The sequence below is a fragment of the Oryctolagus cuniculus genome, chromosome 19, assembly GCF_964237555.1.
Source record: "Oryctolagus cuniculus chromosome 19, mOryCun1.1, whole genome shotgun sequence".
Taxonomy (NCBI): Eukaryota; Metazoa; Chordata; class Mammalia; order Lagomorpha; family Leporidae; genus Oryctolagus; species Oryctolagus cuniculus.
This window is the reverse complement of record NC_091450.1, coordinates 40,606,999-40,632,689: the sequence shown is the minus strand read 5'-3', so window position 1 is coordinate 40,632,689 and position 25,691 is coordinate 40,606,999. Positions and strand designations below refer to the sequence as shown.

The following is a 25,691-nucleotide window of genomic DNA, read 5'->3' as shown; positions in this document are numbered from 1 at the left end:
CCTCTCAACAGCAGCAACGGCAGCAGCCCTGCGGAGCCGCGGGCCCGGGCAGCCGCGATCCTGCCGCCATGATGGGCTGCGTCATGTGACGTAGTGCGGGGGCGGGACGCCGTGATAGGCATCCCGGCCGGCCAACGGTCAGTCCGTATTCCCCCCTGGAAGCCCCGCCCATCATCCTGAAGGCGGCAAGGTGGTCTCAGGTGCGACCCCTGCAGACAGAGGCGTGTGTAGAAAGCAGGTAATGCACATGACTATTTTAAATTTAAAAATACAAGAAAATATGATCATGCGTGATCCATCCTGATTTTTTTCTCCATATTCGATAGCATGGAAAAAATGTCTTTTATTTTGTCTTGTGCCACTGTTACTTGCTAGAGCCTTAGGTTGACCTGCACATCCAACCAGCAAGCAAACAGAATTCCTCTCCCTGGTCACCCCACTGAGTCAGCTGAGCTCAAGCTGTTCCTTCTGCCAGGGGAGCCCTTCCTGTGCCCTCTTGTCTACCTGGCAGGCTGCACCTGTCAAGTGTCACCTGAAGTTGTGACTTCATGGACAAGACTCCTCCCCAGTGCTCAGGAGAAGTGACAGGCGTGGCCTGACCCTAAGCTCCCTGGTGGCCCCCAGCAGCTAGGGGCTGGCACAGGGCCTGGCTTGCAGGAGGTATTCTCAAGGGAATGGGGCCTGCTCTTGGTCCTGGGTGCTGGGGTGGAGTAGCTTCTCCCTGTACAGGGTGAGGCGAGGCCAGGTCCAAGCAGAAGCATCAGAGGAAGCACTTTGTAGGCACGCAAGTGCTCAGATGTCCCGGGGGGGCCCGCTGGGGGAAGCCTAAGAGTATGTGACTTTCCCAGCTGGTAGCAGAGGGGCCTCCCCAATTCTCTGTACTCCCCCCAGAACCCATTCTGATTGCAAGCTGCTGGATGAACCCACAACGCCCAGGGGACATGCGTTGAGCAATTGAGGCAAGCCAATGCCTGCAGCTTTCTGTTGACGGCTGTGTGGGGAAGAGAAGCGAGGCAAAGGTCCAAGGAGAAGCCACGCGGCTGCCTGGTTGTGCTTCCACCCCAGTCTCTGGACTTTGAGCTCACGGAAGCCGAGGCGCGCTCGTGCTGTGCACTGGAGATCCCCGGCTGCCTGATGTAGCAGTGCCAGTCCAACCAACGCGGTGCCTCATATAATCTACAGGGTGATTAATGCTAATTAAGGTGCACCCCAACAACACGTCAGACCTCAGTCACAAAGCAGGTTTTGTTAGGATTTGAGCAAGCCCTGAAGTTGGAATACAAAACGTGTTCTTTTCCGCTTTCACAGAGCAAGGGTTAAGGTGCACATTCCTGGGTGAGTGTCTAATAGAAACCTTCAGCCCATCACCCACCCGCTGGTTATACCTTTGCCCAGTACTGCTCTCGAAGACTCCCAGTCAGGGTTTTGTTTTGTTTTGTTTTTTTGATAGGCAGAGTGGACAGTGAGAGAGAGAGAGACAGAGAGAAAGGTCTTCCTTTGCCGTTGGTTCACCCCCCAATGGCCGCTGTGGCCAGTGGCCAGTGCACTGCGCTGATCCGAAGCCAGGAGTCAGGTGCTTCTTCCTGGTCTCCCATGTGGGTGCAGGGCCCAAGCACCTGGGCCATCCTCCACTGCACTCCCGGGCCACAGCAGAGAGCTGGCCTGGAAGAGGGGCAACCGGGACAGAATCCGGCACACCACAGGCGGAGGATTAGCCTATTGAGCCATGGCGCTGGCCGCCAGTCAGGGTTTTCACAAAACAACCCAGATTCTTTTGGACTCAGAAAACAGCCCGGAGCACAGTCCCGGGTTAGATCCTGAAGAGAAGAAGCCGTATGTCCCAGCGTCCTCACAACTCTGCTCACATGTGCTCGGCCCTTTCCAAGTTCTGCTCCACACCAAGCCATCTTGGGGGAGACCCTGCTGGCAATGGCTGAGGCCTGGACGCACAGGGATAGGGAGTGGGCTTCGTGTGAGAGGAGCTGCACCCCTGCAGGTCTGTGTGTGCTCCGAAGACCGGCAGCATCCAGGAGGTCCCTGATGCCGGGCACCGCGGCTGGTGTGAAAGCCACTTGTTAAATCTTGGGAGTTTTGCAGGCCAGTTGTCAAACAGCCACTGTTAAAAATAATTCAGTGATACAGGGGCCAGAGTCGTGGTGCAGTGGCCAGCACCCCTTTTGCGCACCAGTGAGCCCTGGCCACTCCACTTCTGATCCAGCTCCCTACTAATAGACCTGGGAAAGCACTGGAGGATGGCCCAAAGTCCTTGGGTCCCTGCACCCATGTGGGAGACCCGGAGGAAGCTCCTGGATCCTGGCTTCAGCCTGGCCCAGCGATGACCATTGCGGCCATCTGGGGAGTGAACCAGTGGATGGAAGACCTCTCTGTCTCCCTCCCTCTCTCTCTTTCATTCTGCCTTTCAAACTAATAAATAAATATTTTTTTAAAATACAGGTTAAATTACATACATCTACAATGTAATGAATTGTGTGAACACGGGAACGAGGAAAAACAGTTCGAGAAGGGAAAGCCTCAAGCACACGGGCTTTCAGAGCTCAGGACAGCCGTACGACCCTGACCGTGCCCGAGCTCGTGTGCTCTCGGAAGCTAAGCAGGGTCAGACCTGGTTAGCACTTGGATGGGAGAACTCAGACATGAGCCAAGGGTTTGCCACAATGAGAATCGATTATTTAAAGAAAAGTAGATGAATCTCAATAAGAACAATAGATTCTGTCACTTTGTTTTTAGATGTATTTATTTATTTGAAATGAAGCAGAGAGGGGGGGAAAGACAGAAATCTTCCATCCGCTGGTTCACTCCCAAATGGCTGCAACAGCCAGGGCTGAGCCAGGCTGAAGCCAGGAGCCTGGAGCTTCTCCCAGGTCTCCCAGGTGGGTGCAGGGGCCCAAACACCTGGGCCGGCCATCTTCTGGCATCAGCAGGGAGTTGGGTCAGAAGTGGAACAGCTGGGACACAAACTGGTGCCCACATGGAAGCTAGCATCGCAGGTGGTGGCTTTACCTGCCACACCACAACAAAGGCCACACTTCCTCTCTTTCAAAAACAATTTATTTATTTGAAAGATGTGGTGGAGGGGAGAAATCACCCATCCACTGGTTCACTCCCCAAATGGCCACAACAGCCAGGTCTGGGTCAGGCCAAAGCTAGGACCCCATCCGGGTTTCCATGTCGGTGCAGGAGCCCAAGCCCTTGGATTATCTTCCACCTTCCCAGAAGCATGAGCAGGAAGCTGGGTCGCAAGTGGAGCAGCCAGGACTCAAACTGGAGGTCCAGTATGGGTTGCCAGCATTGCAGGCAAGGGCTCAACCCGCTGCACCACAGCGTGGGCCCCTGGTGACTTCTGCCTGGAACTGTATTGGAGGTTACAGCCAGGAGAAAGAAATAAAAGGTATCCAGATTTGAAAGGCAAACATAAAGCTATCTCTACGTGCAGATAACATCTTATTGCATGTAAAAAATCCTGAGGACTCCACTAAACTAGGGTTAGAACTCGTCAGTGGACTCAGTAAGATTGCAAGATACAGGTCAGCAAACAGAAACCAACACTGTCCAACACTAGCAGTGAGCAATCCGGAAAGAGGTTGACAAAACAATTAGTTCATAAGAACATCAAAAAGAACAAAATACTTAAGAATTAATTTAACAGTGTTCTTAGAAATAATTTATACCCTGAACATTATAAAACATTACTGGAAGAAATGAAAGAGGATCTAAACAAGGATGGACACATCACATGCCAATGGACTAAAAAGTCTTAATGTTGTTAAGGTGGACTCTGCCCCCAAATTGGTCTGCAGATTAAACACAATCCTTATACAAATCACAACTGCTGGGGCTGGCCTTGTAACCCAGTGGGTTAAGCACCGCCCCCACCCCTCACCCCGATGCTCACCAGCATCCCATATGGAGAGCTGGTTCAAGTCCTGGCTGCTCCACTTCCGATCCAGCTCCCTGCTGATGCGCCTGGGAAAACGGCAGAAGATGGACCAAGCACTTGGGCCCAGCCACCTACCTGAGAGACCCAAATGGAATTCTGGGCTCCTGGGTTCAACATAACCCAGCCCTGGATCAGCAGGTGGAAGATCTCTTGGTCTTTCCCCAAGCCCCGCCCCATCACTTTACCTTTCAAATGAAATAGAAATAAATATAAGGGAAAAAAATCATAGCTGCTTTTTTGGCAGAAACAGAGATCCTGGTTGTGAAATTCATATGGAATTTCAAAAGATCCAGAATAGCCGAAATAATAATTTTGGGGAAAAAAAAAAACAGGTTGGAAGACCCACACTGACTAATTTCAAAATTTACTACAAAGCTGTAATAGTGAAAACAGTGTGGTGCTGGCAGGAGGAATCTATTCATGGAATAGAATTGAGAGTCCAGAAATAAACCCTCACAACTGCTGTCAATCCATTTTCAACAAAGAGGTCAACACAATCCAATAGAAACAATGGTTCTTCCAACAAATGGCACTGGGGCAAATCCCTGTGGAGAAAACAAAGATGAAATCACTATTTCATACTGCATAAAAAATTAATTCAAACTGTCCTAAGTGTAAGAGCTTAAACTGTAAAACTCTTCGAAGAAAACATAGTCATAAATATTCATGGAATCGGATTAGCCAGTGTTTTCATAGATAGAAAGCACAAGTGGAGAAAAAAAAAAAAAGATTGGGCACCATTAAAATCAGGCTTCATCAAAATTAAACACTTTTGTGTTGCAGAAGACACAAGTGGAAAGACAGCCCATAGAATGGAAGAAAATATTTTCAAATCACGTATCTGATTAGGGATTTGTGTTCAGATAAATAAAGAACTCTTGTAACTCAATAATATGATAAATCACCTAGTCCGTCTCAAAAGAGGGCAACGTCTCTGAATAGCTATTTCTCCAAAGAAGATGTACAAATGGCAGTAAGTGAGTGAAAAGATGCACCCCATTAGCCATCAGGGAGCTGCCACTCAAAGCCACAATGAGGTGCCACTGCACACCCACTGATAGGATGGGGAGCAGAGAAAGAGAGAGACAGTAACAAGCATTAGCAAGAATGTGCAGTAATTGGAACCCTCATTCAGTGCCCCTCCGAACATAAAATGATGCAGCTGCCTTGACTATGGGCCGTTCCTCGAAATACTAAACAGAGTCCAGTGATTTCTAGGTTTATACCCAAGAGAAATGGAAGCAGGCACCCAAAAATACCCACACAAGGCCGTTCACAGCAGCTCTACGTATAAGTGAAAAACCAGCACAACCCCATGTGACAGCCAACCACAGTGTGGTTATCCTGAACTTACGATTCTCCTCTCTCTCTCTCCCCCTCCCCCTCTCCCTCTCCCTCTCTCTCCCCCTCCTTCTCCCCCTCTCCCTCTTCCTCTCCCTCTCCCTCTCTCTCTTAGAAAGACTCTAGCCACTTGCCAGTGTTGAGCCATCAAAGGTCAGGGTCCTAACAGGTCTTTCTGATGTGGTCAGGACTAGCAATAGGATCCCCATGGGGCTGGCTGCTGCATCAGGGCTCCCTGTTAGAATTTAAATCTCTGCTGCCTTGCATGGAAAAGCCTTGCTTCAGCCTCTGGCTTGCCTCTGCATCCCAGTCTGGAATTCCACGGGTAACTTATCCTAATAAGCTTCCATTCTAAAACACAAACTTACTCTCGGTTCTTCAGTCTCAGGACTCCTTCTCACTTTGGAGGGCACAACACGCTCTGATGACATTCGGTCAAACCCAAATGCGCGTCCACTGATGAATGGATTAACAAAACACAGCATAACCACACAACAGAGTATTATGTGGCCAGAAAACAAAGTGCTTGTCCAGCGCTGTGGGGCAGGGGGCTAAGCTGCCACTTGCAATGCCCCATGTGGGAGCACAGGTTCAAGTCGTGACTGCTCCAGCTCCCTGCTGACATACCTGGGAGACAGCAGATGGTGGCCCGAGTCCTTGGGCCCTTGCTACACACGTGGGAGGCCCAACTGGGCTTCCAGGTTCCTGGCCCAGCCTTGGCTGTTGCAGCCATTTGAAGAGAGAACCAGCTGGGGCCAATGCTGTGGTGTAGTGGGTGAAGCCACTGCCTGCAGTGCCGACATCCCATTTAGGCGCCAGTTCGGGTTCCAGCTGCTCCACTTCTGATCCAGCTCTCTGCTGTGGCCTGGGAAAAGCAGTGGGATGGCCCGAGTCTTTGGGACCCTGCACCCACATGGGAGACCTGCAGGAGCTCTGGCTATTGCAGCCATCCAGAGAGTGAACCAGCAGATGGAGGGGAGGGGGGCCCTCTCTGTCTCTCTCTGCCTCTGCCTTTCAAATAAATAAATCTTTTAAAACCTTAAAAAAAAAATAAGTGAACCAGAAGGTGGAAGATCTGTGTGTGTGTGTGTGTGTGTCTCCTTCTGTCACTCTGCCTTTCAAATAAATAAACCTTTAAAAAAAGAGTGCTGCTACATGTGACAGCAGGCATGAACCTTGAAAACCCAGTGCTAGGTGAAAGGAAGAAACCACAGAAGACCACATGATCTTTTTTTTTTTTTTTTAAATTTTTGACAGGCAGAGTGGACAGTGAGAGAGAGAGACAGAGAGAGAAAGGTCTTCCTTTGCCGTTGATTCACCCTCCAATGGCCGCCGCTGCAGCCAGCGCACTGCGCTGATCCGATGGCAGGAGCCAGGAGCCAGGTACTTTTCCTGGTCTCCCATGGGGTGCAGGGCAGGGCCCAAGCACCTGGGCCATCCTCCACTGCACTCCCTGGCCATAGCAGAGAGCTGGCCTGGAAGAGGGGCAACCGGGACAGAATCCAGCGCCCTGACCGGGACTAGAACCCGGTGTGCCAGCGCCGCAAGGTGGAGGATTAGCCTATTGAGCCACGGCGCCGGCTCATTTTTTTTTTTTAATTTTTTTTTTTTTGACAGGCAGAGTGGACAGTGAGAGAGACAGAGAGAAAGGTCTTCCTTTGCCGTTGGTTCACCCTCCAATGGCCGCCGCGGCCAGCACGCTGCGGCCGGCGCACTGTGCTGATCCGATGGCAGGAGCCAGGAGCCAGGTGCTTTTCCTGGTCTCCCATGGGGTGCAGGGCCCAAGCACCTGGGCCATCCTCCACTGCACTCCCTGGCCACAGCAGAGAGCTGGCCTGGAAGAGGGGCAACCGGGACAGAATCCGGTGCCCCAACCGGGACTAGAACCCGGTGTGCCGGCGCCGCTAGGCGGAGGATTAGCCTAGTGAGCCGCGGCGCCGGCTCACATGATCTTTTTGTGAACGACCTAGAGCAGGCCGATCTGTAGCCAGGAAGCAGGTTGCTGGCTGCCATTGGCTGATCGGGGAAGCAGTGCGGGGTGACTGCTAGAGGGGCTAGGATTTCTTTGTGGAGTGATGAGCATACCCTACAGGTGAACAAGGGTGCTGGCTTCACAGCTCTGTGGCTATCCTGAAGTCCTTTCCAGGGTCAGTTTCCCAGCTTGTAAATGAAATTGTAATAAAGTTGTGATTTTTTTTAAAGGCCATAAACACTAAAAATCCTCCATCCCCAATCATTTTACTACGTTTCACTTTTGCCTATGCTCTGGGGGTTATTTCCATCTGTATGGCGTGGGCCATAACCCCATGCCTCTTCCCAGCTCCCCGTCCACTGACATCATGCCCACGGCTTGCAGCCAGCCGTGGAGTGAGTGTTTACCCATGGAAGTTGGTGAGCGCGGCTGGTCAGGGCTGTGCCTCCCTGGAGGGCCTCTTGGTCCTTAAGTCATCCTTGCTTTGCCTGACCCCCTCTTGTGGTTCCAAATAGGTTAAAAGTCATTTGATTCCCCCTAGTTCTCTGCCCATCAGACGAAGGCCATGTGCCTGGTCCTGGGTGACAGCCAGGTTTACCTGCACAGGGACGTGTTGGCTCACCTCCGTGTGACAGCCTACCTTCCGTGGCCTCCTGGGCGCACTGTCTGCAGCTGTGTGCCTTTCACATAGCCAGGTGAGTTTTGGGTCCCTGAGCCACCTCCCACCTTGGAGCCCAGAGACACAATACTGTGAGGTGTGCTAAAATGTAACAAATTAACACATTTCCTATACATAGTTTATACTGGCCTGGAGTGATGCTACCTGGGAGATAATTACAGAATGTTTTACTGGTGCACCTCAGCCAGACTCAGGAATGGGAAAAACCTCTTGAAAATCCTGTTAGGAACGGATCTTTCCCAAGCTCCTCAGCGTGTATCCCTTCGCTCGGAGGTGGTTTTACCGCGTGTGTCACACACTGCTCCAAGCACTTTGCAAGTCATAACTCTTTAAGCTTTATCTAATTTTAGAATGCTTCCCTCACCCACAGAAGCAGCTCTGTATCCGTCCCACCGTGCCCCTGGCAGCCACGCAGCTACTTCCCGCTCCTGGTTCTTCTCGGGAGCAAGACATTTTTCCGTACGTGAAATCGTCCGAGGTGCAGGTGCATCTGTCGCTGCTCCCACGAAACAGAGGAGGAGACAGAGACGGAGGGGTTAAGTCCCTTGGCCCCGGGGGGGGGGGGGGTCACACAGCTCAAGTGGCTCTCAGGTGCCAGAGTCAGTTGCTAAGTCTCAAAGCAGAAGTCCCCCCGCCCCCGGCCCCCCCCCCCCCAGTGAATATGAGGTGTGGGCCGATTGCAGGGTGGGGGCAGAGACCCTCTGGGGCACTGCCTTCTGGTGGGGCCAGAGGTGGGGGTGGGGGGCACGGGAGGAAGAAGTACTCCCCCTGAAGCTGCTAGCTGCCCCATAAATCTTTGCCTGGTGGAGAAAGACAGAGCCTCCCCTGAGTATGAAGGATCATTGGTCTGCGGGCAGCCGAATTCCTGCCCACGCCAGGAAAGCCCCTGATGATGTAACCTGGGCACTAGGAATGTCCCCTCCCATTACAGAGACTGAATGCCAGACACACCTTCTGGAGGTCCCGAGGCCAGGGCAGGAGCACCTGGCACCGGCCCAGCTGTCTGCTGACTGCCCAGCCCCCCTGAGATCCCAGTGCCTCTGTGGCTGTTCTCTGCTCTGTGGTCACTTTAAAAAAAGAAAAAGATTTATTTATCCATTTGAACACTTTTTTTTTTAAAGATTTATTTATTTATCCATTTGAAAGGCAGAAATATGGGGTGGGGGAAAGAGAGAGAGAGAGAGAGAGAGAGAGAGAGAGAGATTTCGTCCACTGGCCTCATTCCCCAGATGGTGGCAACAGCCCCAGGCCAGGAGCCTGAAACTCCTTCTGGGTCTCCCACGTGGGTGGCAGGGGCCCAAGCACTTGAGCCGTCTTCCGCTGCTTTCCCAGGTGCGTTAGCAGGGAGCTGGATTGGAAGGGGAGCAGCCGGGACTTGAACCTGCACTCATATGGCACGTGGGCATCACAGGCAGAAGCTTAACCCCCTGTGCCACAACGCTGGCCCCAAGGAGCATGGGTCTTAGTGTTTTGTTTCTGATGTGTCAGAGTAGAGGCTATCACTGGTAGAAGTACCCACGGCAGATAAGATTTTTTTGTGTTTCATTATATTTTTATGAGAGAGAGAGAGAGAGAGAGAGAGAGAGAGAGAGAGAGAGAGAGATCCCATCCCCAGTTCATTGCCCAAATGCCCACAATGGCCAGGACTGGGCTGGGCTGGAGCCAGAAGCTGGGAACTCCATCCAGGTCTCCCACATGGTCAGCAAGGACCCAGTTGCTTGAGCCATTACTGCTGCCTCCCAGGGTCTACTTTAGCAGGAAGCTGGAGTCAGGCAGGTGCATGGAACCCAGCACTCCAGTGTAGGACACTGGTGTCCCTAAGGGGTCGTAACCTGTAGGCCAAACACCTGCCCCCAGGACCTGTGAGTTTTGGGGGTATACATAGCAGGGCTTGGGGGAGTCCTGACTCCTCCCATGCCTCCCTGGGTGGGTGGGGGCCCCACCAGGGCAAGCGCAGGTCTGCACTTCTTTCCTCCCAGGAATGCCAGGCCCTGGAGTGAGGCCAGTTCCTGTGGGAAAGAGCAGCCTCCTGGGGCCTCAGGCTGTGGTCTGTGGGTGGGAGCTCAGGTAGAAGATACCAGGGGACAGGAAGGTGCCCTGAGGCCAGAGACCCTTGCCCTGGGCTCGGCTCTCCTGCCTTCCCCACAGCCACAGCCAGGAGCTGTCCCAGACCTCCTTGCTCCTGGTCACTGATGGAACAAGGATATAAGCCTCAGCCATTCTAGTTCATTGCCCGAAAGACAGATAAAATCGGAATGTATCCCTTGTTCCTGGATCCCAATTCAGTCTCACACCCTGTGGTTCCCAGCCCACCTCCTGCATTCTTCCCTAGGTTTGGAAATCAGAGGGCCAAACTTGAAAAACCTGTATGGGGAAGCTCACCTCAGCCCACTGCCCCACCCCACCCCCACCCCTAGCCCACCTGAGATATAAAATGCCCGGCCCCGGGGGGTCTGGGCCCTCTGCCACATGTTCCGGCTGTGTGCGCTCCGGCAGCCGGGCGACCTCTGCGAGTTTATTTTCTTTGAATACATTAGGTCTGGCTGTGAGTTCATATTCTGTCTATTCTGTCTCCTCTTTGTTCTGTGCCCTTTTCCTAACATTTGGTATCTCGTGTGAGGAGGCACCAATCTGTGCCCCTTTTTCTTTTCTTTTCCTTTTCTTTCTTTTTTTTTTTTTTACTTATTTGAAAGTCAGAGTTACACAGAGAGAGCAGAGGCAGAGAGAGAGAGAGAGAGAGAGAGAGAGAGAGGGTTTCCATCTGCTAGTTCATGCCCCAGTTGGCCCCAATAGCCGGAGCTGTGCGGATCTGAAGCCAGGAGCTTCTTCTGGGTCTCCCACACAGGTGCAGGGGCCCAAGGACTTGGGCCATCTTCTGCTGCTTTCCCAGGCTACAGCAGAGAGCTGGACTGGAAGTGGAGCTGCCGGGTCTTGAACCGGCACCCATATGGGATGTTGTTGGCACTGCAGGCGGCAGCTTAACCCGCTACACCACAGCGCCAGCCCCCCCCCCTTGCCCCTTTTTCTTACAGTCACAATGACTGGTGTCCGCGGGGCCCAGCCTGCTCCTGCTCAGGACACAGGTTCTATTCGCATGCGCTCCTTATCAATCACAGGGCAATTATTTCACCACACACAGGAAGTCCCTGCAATGCAAGCCCGCCCCACCATGCGCCAGACACCAGGGTGAACAGGGTCCCTAGCTCTCAGGGATGTTACTCCCGGGACTGGGAGAGCCGAGCCCACCAGGAAAAACCCCCACCTGCCTCAGTTTCCCTGCCAATCACAGGACCCTCATCCCAAGCCCACAAAAGCCCCCGCAGCATCAGCCCCTGGTCCTGCCTGGGTGCTGAACCTGGGGTGGGTTTCAGGAAGCAAGGCCTAACTTGAAGCAGAGACAGACAGAGCTGGCGGGGGTGGGGTGGGGGGGAGGCTCCCCTGGCAGGGTGCACCTGGCCTCTCCTCTTCCTTCAATGCCACCTAGTTCCAACGAAGTGTCCATGATATCTCAGTGAGGGGGAGCAGGAAGGAGGGAGGGGAACGGGGGTCTTGTTCTGTAGCATCTGCTTGGTCATAAGCTGCCCCCCTCCCTCAAGGTCAAAAGGGCACACAGCCTTGCAAGCATCAAACCACGGGGCGGGGCGGGGGGGGGGGGCAATGGTTCTTGTGATTCCTGGGAGGAGAAGTGAGGCAGTGACTCTCCCAACAACAACAGCCCAGAGCCCCAGGTCCAAGGTCACAAGGATAAGCCAGGGGCAGCTGTTTGCCTGCCTGGAGCTCCCTTTTGGGCTCAGGGCACGGCTGGGAGCTGCAATTCACTGACCTGTCCCCATGCTGCTGAGACAGGGAGGACCCAGGTCACTTCCTGCACCTCCTGTTTGTGCCCAGAGCTGTTTGTCAAGGCGGCTCCCATCTCTGCCTCTCAGGCTCTGCTGGAATGTGCAGATCTTTCTGCGTCACTCAATGGGTTAATTATTTAAAGGCACAGGTCCGTGTGGCTGTTACAGCACTGCTGCTGGTTCGGCTCAGCTCTTCTGCTGGGGGTGGGGGAGTGTGTATGTGTGTGGGGGGGTGTGCTCCTCTCTGGGATTCCCCCAGAGTCCAGGTTCTGCCCTGGTGACGTGCGGGCAGTGCCCGGAAGTTCTGTCCGCATCCCCACGGGGAAACCCTAGGAGACTGGCACTGTGCCCATTTGTCAGATGTGGAAATCTGGGCATCTTTGTCTTCCTGGAGGATGATGTGGCGTTGGGTGGTATTTAGTTGATTGGCAGCAGGAAGGAAGGGCAGGAAGAAGGTGGGGCTTCTATCACTTCGCTGAGGTCCCAGGCCATTGGCTGCCTCCTGGTGCTTGTCCCTTCTTCCCTAACCTGCTCTGCTCCTCCCTTGAATGGCTGGAGGCGGAGGGCAGTCTAGCCCTGGCAGGCTGCAGGAGACCCTGAGAAAGGACAGGGCCGAGGGGACCAGGGGTCAAGCGCCTAAGACAAAACAGCTCCACTAGCTCTTCAAAGGGAGAGTGGCGGCTCACCTACCCAGGCAGGTGTAGGTGGCAAGGCGTGTGTGGGGCCATGTCATTCAGCTTTGTGTTGCTACAGCGAAATACCCAAGGCAGCTCACTATGCAAGAAAGAGGCTTCTTTTTAAAATAAAAATTATTTATTTAGAAAGGCAGAGCAATAGAGAGGGAGGCAGAAAACAGATTCCCTCTCCAAGCAGGGAGGCTTCAGCTGGGCCAGGCTAAAGCCAGGAGACAGGAACTCCATCTGGGTTTCCCATGTGAGTGGCAGGGGCCCAGCGCTGGGACCATCTTCTGCTGCTTTTCCTAGGCACATCAGCAGGTGCCGGAATGAGGAGCAGAGCCAGGACGTGAACCCAGGCACTCCGAAGTGGGGTGCAGGCGCCCCAACAGCATCCCAACCCCCACGACCAATGCCTGTCCCTCGGCCCCATGACTGCCTCTGGGTGCATGTTATATGTAGAAAGGGAGGACAAAGGCACCTCAGATCTCCCCGTTCTGCAAAAATCCCTACAACAAAAATCCCTACACTCACTGTCTCACTCACATTGTTCGATCGATCCCTAAGCTTGCTCACCCCGCGTGTCTGCCAGTTCGTGTCCTTTGAACTACATTTCCTATCCACAGCCGGCGGGTGGCCTGCAGGGGCGCTGCTGACCAGCCTGTCTGCAGGGGCTGCCCAGGAAGGTGAGAGACCTGGCCAGGGAGAGTTGGGGGAGCGGGGCAGGGGTCCAGCAAAGCCAGCTGCTGAGTCTCCAGCAGGGCCCGAGTGCCCTGCACAGATGCTGAGCTTTGAAACTGCAGCGTGGTGGTGGTGTCTGGACAATGTGGAGATGTCCCTCATTCCAGGGAAGCGTCAGGAGCGGAGGCTCAGATCCCAGCGGGGCTGGATGAGGACAGGAAGTTCCCACCTCAAGAGAGACCATTCCAGCCAGAGGTCAGATGCCAGCAGGCCTTAAAGAGTCAGAAGAGGTGGCTGGCGCGGCGCCGCGGCTCACTAGGCTAACCCTCCGCCTTGCGGTGCCGGCACCCCGGTTCCTAGTCCTGGTCGGGGCGCCGGATTCTGTCCCGGTTGCCCCTCTTCCAGGCCAGCTCTCTGCTGTGGCCCAGGAGTGCAGTGGAGGATGGCCCAAGTACTTGGGCCCTGCACCCACATGGGAGACCAGGAGAAGCACCTGGCTCCTGCCATCGGATCAGCGCGGTGCGCCGGCCGCGGCGGCCATTGGAGGGTGAACCAACGGCAAAGGAAGACCTTTCTCTCTGTCTCTTTCTCTCACTGTCCACTCTGCCTGTCAAAAAAAAAAAAAAAAAAGAAGAAGAGTCAGAAGAGGAAGATTGTGCAAATGCGACCAGACTGGGAATGGTCCTGTTAACAAGAGAAGATGATGGGAGGCGGCTTGGGATCATTTGCATATGCAAATCCACATCCATATCATGCATATTCATAAGGACTGGTAGGAAATCATCAAACAGTAGAATAGCACAGGGGTGGTCTCTGAATTTTAGGGCCACAGATGCTTCTTTACTTTCTCATTAAAAAAAAATTCTCATTCTTCTGAAATAAGCCTGAATTCTTATACAGGCAAAAGGCAATTTTTTTTTTTTTTTTTTTTTTTTTTTTTTTTTTTTTTTTTGCTGGCGTGTTTGTCTTTCGATTCTTAAGTGGTAGGGTTCAGGGATGAGACTTGCAACTGAGCAAGGTCAAAGACAGAGGTTCTGTCACCGGCGAGGGTTCACAATTAGAAAATCCTTCGGGGGTTTTAAAAACAGGCTCTCAATTGAGGAAATTATTCCAGATGGCACTAAAGCGAGAATTTTCGTTTCTTAAACATTTGTATTCATGGCCGAGCCGGGCATGTTTCATTTTACACCTCGGGTGCTGGTTGCCTGATTATTCAGTGTTCTCCTCACCAGCTCCCCGAATCTGCTGCCTGCTGGGAGGTGTTAAAAAAAGCCCCTTTTTAGAGATAATTGAATCGGCTGAGGGAAGTGGAGTGTTTTATTTTTGGTGGGGAGGGTTGGCTACATTCCACGTATTCTCTTTAAATTTTACTTGAAGGATTGTTGCTGTCTGCTGATGGCTTTTGGCTTTTCCGTCGCGCTGCTCTTTGCATCATTCCCGAGCAAGGTGTCGAGCCTAGGGGATGAGCGCCGCGTCTTTTCTCCAGTCTGAGCGTCGCTCAAGGCCAAGTTCGGTGGTTCAGGCGCTGGCGTGTTTAGAGATAAGAAATAATACACAATTTTGGAGTGTCTAAGTGGAGTCTCACTGTCCAAAGTCAAGTTGATGGCTCCAGGGGGTCCGGGTCCCCAGGCCATCAGCAGGTGCAGGTTAGTGAGTCATTTTCACAGAGGAATGGGGTAGGGTGGGGAGCGGGCAGCACTGTGGCCCCACCTACAGTGCTGGCATCCCATATGGGCACTGGTTCAAGTCCCAGCTGTTCCACTTCCCATCCAGCCCCCTGCTGATGCACCTGGGAAAGCAGCAGAAGATGGCGCAAGTGCTTGGGCCCCTGCACCCATGTGGGAGACCCGGAAGGAGCTCCTGGCTTCAGCCTGGCTCAGCCCCTGCCCCAGCCCTGCAGCATTTGGAGAGTGAACAAGCAGACGGAAGGTCTCCCCTCTCTGCCTCTCCTTCTCTCTCTTTGTAACTCTACCTTTCAAATATATAAAATCTTAAAAAAAAAAAAAAAAAGCACAGAGGAGAAAGGGCTGGATGGTCTTTTCCCCGGTATTGATTGCCGTTATCAGTGAAGCCAGCGCACTGATGGGAGGTTCTGGCACCTGGCTCTCCTCTCACTCCACGATCCAGCTGAGAGCAGCTTTGAACACACGGGGCTGTGAGCAGGCAGAGAATTTTTTTGTTGTTGTTACGATGATGGTAAATCATGTACAACACAACATGTGCTGTCGTCTCTGGTTTTCAAGGCACACAGTTCAAGAGCATTCGGCACAGTCACCTCGTTGCACAATCCTCCCCAGGATCCATCCCAAAGCACCTGTCGTCATTCCAAAGCAAACCTCTGCACTCCTGACACAGCAGCTCCCCTTCCCCCACTTTCCCAGCCCCTGGCACGCGCCCCTCTGCTTCCCGTCTGTGGGAGTCTGACTGCCCCAGGGACCTCAGCAGAGGGGCACCACACTGGCTAACTTCACTGCACACACCATCTTCTTCTTTTTTTTTTTTTTTTTTGGACAGGCAGAGTGGACAGTGAGAGAGAGAGACAGAGAGAAAGGTCTTCCTTTTTGCCGTTGGTTCACCCTCCAATGGCCGCCGCGGCCGGTGCACCGCGCTGATCCGATGGCAGGAGCCAGGAGCCAGGTGCTTTTCCTGGTCTCCCATGGGGTGCAGGGCCCAAGCACCTGGGCCATCCTCCACTGCACTCCCTGGCCACAGCAGAGGGCTGGCCTGGAAGAGGGGCAACCGGGACAGAATCCAGCGCCCCGACCGGGACTAGAACCCGGTGTGCCAGCGCTGCAAGGCGGAGGATTAGCCTAGTGAGCCGCGGCGCCGGCCACACACCATCTTCAAACGCATCCTTTATCCCTGTGGGGATACTGTCACGGGTACCAGGAGTCCCTTCTTTCCAGGGCTCAATACTATTCCCTTTTTATAACATATTTATTTGAGAAGCAGAGCTACAGAGAGAGAGAGACACACACACACACACAGAGCATCTTCTATCCACTGGTTCATTCCTCAAACGACAATAGCCAGGTCTGAGCCAGGTAGAAGCCAGGAGCCTAGAACTCCACTCAGGTCTCCCACAGGGGGTGCAGGGGCTCAAGCACTTGTACCATCTCCCACTACTTTCCCCAGGCCATTTGCAGGGAGCTGGATGGGAAGTGGAGCAGCCGGGACTCAAACCAGTGCCTGTACAGGATGCCGGTGTCCCGGGTGGTGGCTGAACCCATTGCACCACAAGCCCGGCGCCGCTGCTCTCACTCCCTGTGGGTGTATTTACCCAGAAGTGGAACTGCTGAGCACACAGACATTTTAATAGAAGTAGAAACTAGGCCACTGGAAAAAGTCCTCTGGCTCCTGTTCCTTGATGTCAGCCCCTGCCTGCAGGAAGGGCAGCCTATGCTCCAGGAAACGCAGAGAACACAGCGGCGTCGAACCCCCGGAGAACACAGGTCCCAGCTGGGAGCGGCTGCAGATCCACCGAGCCCAAAGCCTTTGTTTTGTGGGTGAAGACTCTGTGTGGCCTGCAAGTCACTGCTTCATCCTTGTCCCGGATGCTGGCCCCAGGGTCCAGCTGCTGGACCTGTGCCCTGAGGCGTAACAGGGGCTCCCTCCACACGCAGCTGTCTGAGATCCTGGTTAGGCGGCAGCAGTGGGCAAGGCTGGGGCAGGTGCATCTCCACCCTTCCTGGCTGCCCGGCACAGGCAGCAGAAACCAACTCTGCTTCCGGCTAATGCACCACGGGAGGCGGTGGTGATGGCTCCAGTACTTGGGTACCTGCTGCTTCTCCATGTGGGAGACCCAGTGGAGTTCCTGGCTCCTGGCTTTAGCCTGGTCCAGTCCTGGCTGCTGCAGCCAATCGGGGGGATGAAGCAGCAGGTAGAATTCTCCGCCAGGTAGTGTTTGGGTCACTACTAGAACAGGCCGAGCACACAGCAGATTCTCAACAATTGTTTGTTCAGTGAAAGAATGAGATGCTCTGGGCTCTTGTTCAAAGAAACAGGCCAGGGCCGGCGCCATGCCGCAGCAGGTTAAGCCTCCCCTTTTTTTTTTTTTTTAGTTGCATAAATCTTTATGAGAATGCGGAACAAGAAGCAGGATCCCTTAAAGAGATGTTTCCCATTTTTCAGTTCAGTGTTGGATTAATATGTTGTAAACGAGATCCAGGAGCTCTTCTTCGTATTTCTCCTCAGAGCTCAGCACTGGCATCTCATACAGGCACAGGTTCAAGTCTGGCTGCTCCACTTCCAATCCAGCTCTCTGCCAATGCACCTGGGAAAGCAGCAGAAGATGGCCCAAGTGCTTGGGCCCCTGAACCCATGTGGGAGACCAGGAAGAAGCTCCTGGCTCCTGGCTTCATTCTGGCCCATTGCAGCCATTTAGGGAGTGAACCAGTGGATGGAAGACCTCTCTCTGTCTCTCCCTCTTTCTATCTGTAACTTCCTATCATATAAGTAAACAGGCCGGCACCGCGGCTCACTAGGCTAATCCTCCGCCTTGCGGCGCTGGCACACCGGGTTCTAGTCCCGGTCGGGGAGCCAGATTCTGTGCCGGTTGCCCCTCTTCCAGGCCAGCTCTCTGCTGTGGCCAGGGAGTGCAGTGGAGGATGGCCCAAGTACTTGGGCCCTGCACCGCATGGGAGACCAGAAGTACCTGGCTCCTGCCATCGGATCAGCACAGTGCGCCGGCCACAGTGCGCTGGCCGCGGCGGCCATTGGAGGGTGAACCAACGGCAAAGGAAGACCTTTCTCTCTGTCTCTCTCACTGTCCACTCTGCCTGTCCAAAAAAAAAAAAAAAAAAAGTAAACAAATCTTAAAAAAAAAGAAAAGAAAAGCCCTTAGGATCCATTTCTGCTTTTACCATTCCTGTGGGGACCTGGCTCATCACCCTGTCTCCTGCCCCGCCCCCATGTGTCCCTGTCCTCAACATTCCCCTCCATGAAGACAGCTGGGGTCCCACAGGGATCAGATGGCAAGTGCAAGGTGGGAAGGGGGCTCGCTTCCCCGGGGAGCTGCTTACAGAGCTATGGCCAACAGCAGCCAAGCTGTTCTCACCTGTGGCTGGGGGTGGTGGGGGAGGGAGGGGTCACCAGAGCCTGGGAGGGAAGGAAGCGGGTACAGAGGGGTGACCTTCGGTCCAGACACACAGCCTCTGGCAACTTGACCTTGAAGGAATAAGAAGCTGAGGATAGGGAGCAGATAAGAATGGGAGACCTCACAGTTCTCTCTTGCCTCTGATCTCATGCTAGGGCTCAACCCAGCCAGCAGAGGGAGGGCAGAGATGGACCACGGCCCGAGGAAAGGTGGAGAGGAGACCTGAAGTAGCAAAGGGGAGGTATCTGGCATCTGTGAGAGTCCTTCCCTTTTTGCTTTGCCTGCCAGGAAGCTCTGAGCCAAGCAAGAGTTCCCCAGAGCAAGTATGTCAGCCCCTGAGTTCTTCTGTCTCTGGTTGTCACTTCCTAGCACCCCTTTTCCTTTGGGTGGCAGCCCCAAGTTCCCTGCTCATCCCCCAGGCGAGCTCAAGTTCAAGAAATTAACTTCACCTCCAGTGGGGAAAGTACCTCATGCGTCCCATTCTAGCCAAGGAGGACCCCTGCAGCCTTGGCCCCGGGAACTCTTGTCTATCCGCTGATCTAGTTGATCTCACCCAACTGTAAGTTGTTAAATATTTACCCAGGAAGCACTCCCGACATTTCCATCTCCACCCCTTACTGGCAACCTCGACCCTGAACCTCGGGCTCCTGTAATGACTACTTTGCACCGTCCTCACCTGGGCACCTAAGAGCGATGCACACCCGATGCCTACAAGACCACTACTCTCAGCATTCCACGCCCAAAGCTGCTTGGCTGGCAGCTCCTCCACCCATCCGTGCACTTGGCCTGGCACCCCCAAGGCGACCTGGAGGCTGTCCTCGAAGCTCAGGCCCAGGGCAGCTCCCATCAGTCCTGGCCGGAGCTCCCTGCCTCCTACCCCAACTGCAGCCCCCGGCTAGGGCCCACCAGCCCCTGACACCAGAGTTACTGCCTCAGCCCCCCCGCCCCCGGCCTGGGTTCCCTGCTTGTCCCCTTGTTCCCCTCATTGCACACTCGGCAGCCCGAGGGGTCCTGTTACAGCACAAGGCACGTGCTTTACGCCTTTGCCCTGGAGCCCCCAAGGTCTCACCGAGGGCACAAGCCAAGGCCTGGGGCGGCGCTGTGGCATACTGGTAGAGCCGCCGCCATCCCATATGGGCGCCGGTTCAAGTCCTGGCTGCTCCACTTCCGATCCAGCTCTCTGCTATGGCCTGGAGAAAGCAGTAGAAGATGGCCCAAGTGCTTGGGCCCCTGCACCCACGTGGGAGACCGGGAAGAAGCTCCTGGTTTCTGGCTTTGGATCGGCACAGCTCTGGCCATTTGGGGAGTGAACTGGCAGATGGAAGACCTCTCTCCCTCTCTCAAATAAATAAATAAATTTTATTTAAAAAAAAAAAAGCCAAGGCCTAAGCATGGCCTCTCCTGCCTTCTGCTCCACCCCTGGCCTCCCCTCCTCTCACTCCCTCGCTCGCTGTCTTCCTTGGAGCTTTCTCCCATCTCACCACAGGACCTTTGCACTTGCTGTTCTTGCTGCCCAGGAGCCTGTGTGGCTGACCCCTGCGAGGCCCCTTTTGTTTCAAGTCTCTGCTCAAATGCCACCTGTTTCGGCGAGGCCTCCCCCCACACGCCACCTCCCCGATTCTCCTGCTTTGCATTTCTCTGCAGCACTTGGTTCGCCTGACAAGCTTATTTCTCGTTTCCCTTGGGTCTGTCTCCCTCTACGTGAGAACATGCGCTCTAGAACCCACTTTACACGGAAACACCGGAGCCTTGCTCCGTGCCTAGCACACGCACAGCAAATAGTTAATGAGTGAATGAGTGGATATGGGGCTACAGTGATCGGTTTCAAAACACATGCAATCCGTGCAGAGTCAGACAAAATGAAGCTTGGACAGAAGGCACAGGATCCTGCCTCTTGCCCTTGGTTCACCCTGGAGAGCTGCAGACTGACTGTCCCCTCCACCTCGTACTCCACAGGGCCAGCTGGTCTGAGCATGGCCCGTGCAGCAGGAAGCTGAGCAGAGAGGCTGGGTGTGGCCCAACGCTGATGACATCATCTGAGCCCTGGACAGACCCAGCCGTCCTGAGATCCAAGCCCAGTGGGTGCTGGTGAGAGCGGTGTACATGGCTCTGAGGTAAGCAGCCCCTGCCTCCACCCCTCCCCCATGGCCTAGATGCTGTCACCAAGGCCCATGTGATGGAACTCAGAGCTGGGAGAGGTGCAGTCCTCCAGACACTACCGCCCGTGTGCCAGGCCTGTCCACGAGACCCACACTTTTAGCTTACGTTAGCTCCTTTTGAGCTTTCTGTCACCAAAATAGCAGGTGACAGATGCTGATAAAATACTAACACCAACCAAAGCGACATCGCCTACGGTGACAAGCCCTACAGAGACAGGAGAAGGACAGAGCTGGCCCAAGCAGCTTTAAATGGAGGCCTCTTGGGGGAAGGGACCCTGATACATCCAATGCCTGGTGAGACAGGTGCACAGAGCCTGGGGTTGGGGAGGAGCTGGTGTGAGAGGAAGTGGGAGTGCAGCCAGCCAGGGGGGCTGGGGGCAACAGCAGATACTGAGACTTTTATCATAGAGAGCATTGGAGTGCTGTGGGCTAGACAGGGTGTGGTGTGTTGGAGAACAGACTGGCGGTGGTGTGGGTTGAACTGTGCCGCACCTGCTAAGGATAGGTCTACCCAGAGTCCTAATTACATCTGCAAAGACACTGATTGGGCATGAATTAAGGTGAGGACCTGGCAATGAGCTCATCCCAGCCCAGGCTGAGCCCTCCATCTGCTGACAGGTGACCTCAAGAGAGGCAAAAAAGGAGAAGACACACAGAGACACAGAGAGAAGGACCAGGACCAGGACAGCCAGCGGTCCCCCGACACTGGAAGACAGGGCAGCGATGGGTTCCCCCTGAGAGCTTCCTGGGCAGGTGCAACCCTGCTGGCTCTCGGCTTTCAGACTTCAGCCTGCAGAGCTGGGGGCGACGGACTCTCTGCTGCCCCAAGCCCCCAGCCCCCAGCCCCCAGCCCCCAGTGACAGCGCCCCCTGGGAAAGGGATCACAGGAGTTGTTTCTGTGGGCAGTGATAGGCTAGGGGAGCGAGGGTGGCGAGGATGAGACACGAGATGTGAGGAGCTCCCCAGGCGCTGCCACACCCCGCTCAGGTGACACCCAGGTGGGAACTCACGTAGCCACCACATGGATTGCACGAGCCGGCACCTGCCACCAAAGCTGGTTCTGTGCAGTAAACATCCACCTACGACAAAGAGAAACACCCAGAATACCCGTGTGTACAGATTGTACAAACCCACCGCCTTCCAGGAAGATTAAAGGACCACCTGCAGCCAGTGTCATGGCGCACCAAGTAAAGCCAGCACCTGTGACACCAGCATCCCATATGGGCGCAGGTTTGAGTCCTGGCTGCTCCACTTCTGATCCGGTTCCCTGCTGATGCACCTGGGAAAGCAGCAAAAAGGTGGCCCAAGCCAGGCTCCTGGCCCCCTGGTCTGGCTCAGGTCCAGCCATTGTGAACACTGGGGAAGCAAACCAGCAGACAGCAGATCCTGCAAAGGCCACGTGTAGGGGGCTCGGTCCCCAGAGTCTTCTGTCAATGGTTAGTAGATTAAGGGTAGAGATTTCATCCAATCACGGTGTTTCGGAGATGCGAGGGCCACTGGGGGCGTGACCTCAGGAGGGCGTTCTCCTGAGAGGGTGGTTGTATTAGCAGAATCAACCTCTGCATCCCTCCCCCTCCCTCCCTTGCTCTGCTTCCTGGCTCAAACACGATCGATTATCCCTCTGCCATCCACCGCCCTCGTCAGACTCCCACCCCACTGGGGCACTCCATTTTGGACTGTGGACCTCCCAGGCTGCAGGATGAAACCAACCTTCCTCCTTCCCAAGTCGATCCGTTAGGTAGGAAGTTAGAGATCAGCCTGTGTGTGTGAGAGGGGCCTAAGAAAAACACAAGTTTTCTAACAGCCTCAGAAGCGACCCGCGATTTCACACTGCAAAGTCCTGAGAACTTTCCAGGTGGTCAGCCTCCCCACAAGGAAAGCTCCCCTGGACAACCCTCTCCGCTCAGCCCCAATGGGATTCCTGGCCTGAGAACGCGGAGCAGTAAAACCTTTGCCTCCTTCCTCCAAGGCGGGCACCCTAGGGGAGGCTCCTGTGCCCGGCCCAGGTGGCCCCCAGTCTGGCAGCCCTGAGTAGTGAGCCCTGGGGAGGAATTGGACCAGTGCACACTCAGCAAACCCTTTGTCCTGGGGCGGGGGCCGGGAGGAACTGGACCCCATTTCCCTAGGAGCCCCAGCCTGAGGTCAGCCCTTGGCTCTCTGCTGAGCCGCCCGCCTGGCCTGCCAGGGGCACTCTCTCCATTTAACCACGGAACCTTGCTCTGAGGGACCGGGCACTCTCTCTCTCAGATTCTGTCCCATCCATTCTGACGGATGCCCCACCCCGATGAGTCTTGCTACCTTGCTGGCCACACACAGCTCTCTCACACCTGAATTTTCTTGCACAAAGACAAGAACCTACCCCACCCATCGCCACACACAAACAGCTCCTTCCAGGTGTTCAAGCTGCAGTGTGAGAAACCGAGACAGGCCACAAAGACAGAGAACTAAAAAAATGGAAAATATCTTAAAATGTTTAAAGTAGCCCCAATACCGCCAACAGCAAAGTAATCAACAGCTCCTTCCTGTCTTCCAACACCCAGGTCTGCTAAGGATGGCACACAAAAGAGCTACACAGCTGGACGAAGCCTGCTCCTGGAGCCAGCAGCAGAGAGGGAGCAGAGGAGGCCAGGAGGCTGGGGAGGAGGCGGGGGTGTCCCCCCAGAGGGCACGGTGGGAGGGGCAGGTGGGAGAGGCAGTGAGAGGCCCAGTCCCGTCCCAGGCAGTGGAAATAGGATGGCAGAGGACTCTGCACAGAAAGGCACATTAGCAGGGAGCTGGATCGGAAGTAGAGCCACCGGGACTCAAACACATGCCCACATGGGATGCCAGCATCCTACGGCGTGGCTAAACCTGCTGTGCCATGAAGTCGGCCCCAATCAACCAACCTCAACAGCACTCACAGTGAGCTAGAAATCCCAGGATGCCCAGGCTTCTCTAAAGTTCCAGACTTTTCCAGAGTGCCAAGGCTGGTGCACCTGCACCCTCCTGCCCCCAACCCTGGCTCAGAGTTCCTCTGCTTGGCAATGCCTTCCTACCCGCCCCCCTCCCCCCGGGGGGGAAGCCCCCTCCTCTCTCCTGGTCCAGGGTTTAATTGTGATCGAAGGGCTGGGAAAACCCGAAAGCGGCATATGACCCGGATCTGTTCTGTTCTCTGAGGCTCTGACTTCCGGGGGCTCTGTGAGGGACAGCTCCTCCCAGGTGTGGCCAATTCCTAGGGGGTCCTAAACAGCCTGCCCATTGGAGCAAATGCCCCAGTCCAGAGCCCACACCCCAGCCATGTTCCGGATGCAGCTGTCACATGCTGGCCACCGTCCACCTGCCCTACACAGCCCCGAGCCGGGTACCAGACAATAGAGACAGCGCCCAGAGCCAAGCCACACCTGCCTACCCCGCCTCACCCGTTTTCCTCAGCTGTGTTTTCGGGGGCGCCTCTCCTGCTCAGCTGGCCTCCCACATCTCACCACCACTGCAGCTCCGCTGTGTTTGCCAGCACAGGGCTTTTGAGCTGGAGCGTGTACTGGGCGCTGGCGGTTCACCTGTTTTTGGAACTCGTTTTGGGGTGGCTGGCAAAACCCTCCTCCGCGCAGGTGCAGCGCCTTGCCTGGAAGTGGGTGGGAGAGAGACCATTCTGTGCCCATAACGAGAGAAATGCTGGCGATTCGGACGTGGAGTTGCAATGACCACCGCCTTCTTCCCGTGTGAACCCCGGCTCCGCCCCCTCACGCCGGGCAACTTGGGCAGGTCCCTTGACTTCTCTAGGACTCCGCTTCTTCACCAGTGATCCGGGATGGTTGGGAGCCATCTCTTCGGATCACAGAGGGGGCTGAATGCGATCATGAGTGAATGCTTCCACCAGTTCACGTTCAGTAAGTGGAGAAACCACAGGTGCGGGAGCTCTGGTTGCTGGCGTTTCAACACCCAGGTGTCATCGGTCTCTTAGAGACACCAGCCTGAGCCCCAAGGCCTGAGCTTGGAGAAGACTGTGGATTCCTGGCTGGGGAAGCTGGCGCTGTCACCATCTTGAGCTCCCCAGGGCTGGCCACCCAGCTCTGCCTTTTGGGGTGAGCAGAGCTGTCACTAACACGGTTGCTGCCAAGGACCCCTACTTACAGCAAATTGAGCTAGAACTAAAAACGGAGTAAGGGGCCGGCGCCGTGGGTCCTCCATCTGTGGCACCGGCATCCCATATGGGCACCAGTTCTAGTCCTGGCTGCTCCTCTTCCAATCCAGCTTCCTGCTAATGCACCTGGGAAAGCAGTGGAAGATGGCCCAAGTGCTTGGGCTCCCACACCCATGCGGGAGACCAGGAAGAAGCACCTGACTCCTGGCTTTGGATCAGCACAGCTCCGGCTGTTGCAGCTATCTGGCGAGTGAACCAGCGGATGGAAGACCTCTCTCTCTGTCTCTCCCTCTCACTGTCTGTAACTCTACCTCTCAAATAAATAAATAAATAAATCTTAAAAAAAATGGAGTGAACCAGAGAGGGTGCCAGCGAGTCTGCATCCATCACTCTGTCCAGCTCCTGGGGCTGAAGATGGTTTCCCCTCTTCTCCCCCAACTGTCTTCCTTTGGTTCTCTAATTACCACACACAGACTCTCATCTGGGAAGCTCCCCTGGCTAAGACACCCCATGAGCCCATGGATGCCAGGGCAATGGGAACACCCTGCGTGCGGCTGCCACCAGACCCCCAGATGTTTCTGGGGCACTCAGTGTTGCCCCTTGCGTGTTTCCTGTCCCCCTTCTCCTTAGGGCCTAGAGCAGCCTCCAGGTCTCCAAGGACAGCTTGATGCTAACCATCCTCAGAGTTCCGGTCCAGTGTCATTTTCAGCTCATATGTGAAATGTTTTGCTGATAGAGACGTCTGCCGAATTAGTATTTTTAAATCGAAGGACACGCCTAATGTTTACATCAGTATTACTGAAAACTGTTTTGTCTTACAGAGAAGAGGTCTGAAAAAAAAAATCCATCTGGTGTCATATGAGGGTACTTGAAAAAGCCAGGGGGGGGGGGCTGGCACTGTGGCGTAGCAGGTAAATCCACTGCCTGCAGTGCTGGCGTCCCATATGGGCGCCAGTTCAAGTCCTGGCTGCTCCACTTCCGATCCAGCTCTCTGCTGTAGCCTGGGAAAGCAGAAGAAGATGGCCCAAGTCCTTGGGCTCCTGCACCCACGTGGGAGACCTGAAGGAAGCTCCTGGCTCCTGGCTTCGGATCAGCACAGCTTTGGCTGTTGAGGCCAGTTGGGGAGTGAACAAGCAGATGGAAGACTCTGTCTCTCTCTCTCTCTCTCTCTCT

The 25,691-nt window shown here is 54.6% G+C and overlaps 1 long non-coding RNA gene across 1 annotated transcript; it reads left to right on the top strand.

Moving 5' to 3' along the window:
* Positions 1–64: 64 nt before the first annotated feature.
* LOC127488709 (uncharacterized) lies at positions 65–25,691 on the top strand. The gene is made up of 4 exons (XR_007916491.2): positions 65–238; positions 20,196–20,353; positions 22,043–22,136; positions 22,939–25,691. It is a non-coding gene; the product is annotated as an uncharacterized lncRNA (long non-coding RNA).